Below are 3,265 nucleotides of genomic sequence, written 5' to 3'. Positions count from 1 at the left end.
ATTTTGGTCTCATCTGACCAGAGTACCTTCTTCCAGTCATAATTTAAATTACGTTTGGCAAACTCCAAGCACTTGCGTCTGTGTCTTGGGGTCAGAAAGGGCTTTCTTCTGGCAAACKTTCCAAAGACCCTGTGGTTGTGGAGGTGGCGTCTGATGGTGCTTTTTGAAACCTGGTGACCCCAAGACGCCACCAAGGCCTGCAATTCTTTCAGTGATTCTTGGGGATTTTGTTGCTTCGCTCACCATCCTCCTCCCTATCCTGGGGGGGCAAAATGCATTTGCGTCCACTACCCGTYAMGTTTTCAACTGTTCCATATCTTTAGAATMTTWGTATAATTTCCCTGACAGTGCTCAGTGGTATATTCAATCATTTGTGGATCTTCTTGTAGCCATTACCAGATTTACGAAGGTCCACGGCCATCTGTCTCTTTTGAACTGCCAGTTCTTTTGTTTCCTTCATGGTGTTGGATGACAAAGGGATATTGCATGCGTGTTACCTCATTTTTATACCCTATTGAAACAGGAAGTGATGTAATAGCTCAATATAGTTCCTTAAGACTTTGATCAATTTAAATAAGTGGAATTTAATTCCTGCTTTAAATTTTGGTAGATGTTATTTACAATAATCTTTAAGGGTGCCATTAATTGTGAAACCTTGATTTGGAGGACATTGATTTAATTAAAAATCAAATGATTTTGGTGGGTTCCATTGAAACATTAATAAAGTACAGTATTTCGAGTTTCTCTCTATATTTATATTGTTTATATTTTTTWAAGTATTGTTTGTGCATTGCCAGTCAGGGGTGCCAGTAATTTTGGAGCCGACTGTATAGACAGGTGTGTGCCTATTTCTGTTTTTTATCAAATGTACAAAAATGTCTAAACCTGTTTTCACTTTGTCATTATGGGGTATTGTGTGTAGAATTACTTAATTTAATCKATTTTAGAATAAGGCTGTAATGTAACAAAATGTGGAAAAAGTCAAGGGGTCTGAATACTTTCCAAATGCACTGTATATTATATATCTATGTACCTCAAGTATGTAGTTGAACTGGGCCTTGAGCTCYAAGTAAGGCTTGGACTTAACGATGGCCCTCTTGAGAGATTTCTGCAGGGTCTGGACTCGAGCCTCTGCCGTCTGACAAGAGTGGGTGACACGCATGTGCTCCCGTTCGCTGCGTAGGCGCTCCTCCTCTGCCTCGTTCACCTTGCACACAACCACACAAAATGTTAAGACGGTAAAACACAACAATCAGTATCCTAACCCCCACCAACCTAACAAAACAAACTGCCTAACTAATTGAAAGCAATCCAATTAAAAACAGAGTTTAGGCATAGGAGAAAATAGCTACAGTACCCAGGGGGTGGGGAATGGTAAGGAAAATACTGATATCAGTATACCATATCAGCCACCTCAAATAGCTTACACATTGATCACATTTGATGCAATGATATAGAATGCAACACATAACCTGGAATACTGCTTACACTGGTAGCTGCGGTTTCCCATGTTGCCTTGGAGGTAGCATAGTTGACCAATATCCTGCCAAACAAGGCTAACTGCCAAACTAATTTTAAACCAGTTTTAGTCATGGGGGAACATAGCTACTTGGCAGTGGGGTGGGGATTGTAAGGGAAATACAGATTAAATMAATACCATATCAYCTCGCTCACATACTAACTGATGAACATATTTAGCATTTTATTTTGTATTGATGCAGTTATAGCGGTATCTGGGATTACCCCTGTTACCTTGGAGGTAGCATGGTTGAGCATCTCCTGCCAGGTGGGGTCCAGGGTGTTCCTGCCGTCGGCCATGAGGCCCTGCTCTGCCACGTACACCATCTCCCTGGCAGCCGTGTGCATGGAGAGGCCGCTCAATAGCTGCAAGAGCCGCCTCTGGGTCTCCTGCTGAGCCTGTGAGAGGGACAGCCAATCAGATACTGAGAAATCAGTGCAGGCAAGTTTGCACAGCCACCAATCCGTGGGACAAACGATCAAACTGTTGAGATTTGAGAAAAGTGGGACGAGCAGGTGAATGGCAAATACTGCACGAGTCCATAATTTTGATTCAGTGATAAAGAAGAACTCTTGAAATGTGTTGTTTGCAAATGCCACAAAATACCACAACAGGTGCATGTACAAAGTACTCCTTGGCAAGTCGACGAGCTCTCAATAGTAGGGCTGGCCTTCTCGATGCAGGTACTAGCTGGGAGCTGTGGGCGTTCAGTTTTCTGGCTGAAGTCTGTGAGGATCTTCCTGTAACCCGATCTGGCTCCTACACATATACAAAAGGAATTCCTAATCAGATTTCATTGTAATGGGCATTTGCTGATCATTTAAGTAGATTTTTCCAAAGATTAACAAATGGGTTTAACAGATGTTACTGGGAATTGGAAAATTAAACTGATGATTGATTCTTTGGAAAAACTGATAGTACGGAAAGGGGGCGATGTATGGTGCAGATTTATCAATGTGAGAGGTGATGATATCCACTTACATACAGTGAGTCTAGTTGGTTGATTTTTAAACTGGCCTCGTTGGGTGTTTCCAACTCTCTGTAACCAGAAAATATATGAGGGAGCAAGGAGGAAGCAGATACTTTTGATTAGTTGTGTTTTGTTAGCACACAAACATTTAATATCACTGAAATGCAAACTACAATTTGGTAAACCGTTGGCTACGGTATCATAGACCGAGGGAATCCATTGAGATTAAAATCTATTATAAAGGGTTCGGTCATTTTTTCGCCACCTGAATTCCTGGGATCCAGATTCCTCTTCATTATGGGCTGTGTAGTTCACCTTACGTTCTTTTGTCACTTTCTCCTCGCCAGGTGTCCCTTCTATCTTTTAAGACCGTTAGTTGTACTCTCCATTCATTTCTTGTCATTTGTTCCCCCTTCACCATCACAGCATCCGAACCCAGGCGTTCTTCCCTCATTGCCTCACTTCGGGGTCACGGAGGCGGTGGGCCACACGCAAAATCACCTGGCTCCATTCCAGGCCCAGTTAGCAAGCTGTTAGCTAACAATACGGTACGGTTGCCTTTTCTTTTTAGGCGCAACTGACTATGTGTTCTCAGCCAGTTACTAACTGCGTTTTGTATGTGTGAGAATTTGAATTAGGACCATAGGGGAAAACTAGTTTGAGAGCAGAAAACAGACATTCTGGCGTTTTTAGTGTATCATTCATCCGCTAGTTTAGGCCACATGCAAGGAGACTAAGGTGTGACCGATAATACACAGTACAGTAGCTAGCATCTC

General features: G+C 42.4%; 1 pseudogene; it reads right to left on the bottom strand.

The window, feature by feature from the left end:
* Positions 1-2,278, bottom strand: part of LOC112079847 (SH3 domain-binding protein 5-like) — a 5,546-nt pseudogene extending 3,268 nt beyond the window's left edge.
* Positions 2,279-3,265: the final 987 nt, after the last annotated feature.

The sequence above is a fragment of the Salvelinus sp. IW2-2015 genome, unplaced genomic scaffold (genome assembly GCF_002910315.2).
Source record: "Salvelinus sp. IW2-2015 unplaced genomic scaffold, ASM291031v2 Un_scaffold9886, whole genome shotgun sequence".
NCBI lineage: Eukaryota > Metazoa > Chordata > Actinopteri > Salmoniformes > Salmonidae > Salvelinus > Salvelinus sp. IW2-2015.
Note: the sequence above shows the minus strand (reverse complement) of the source record. Positions and strands in the feature narration are given on the sequence as shown.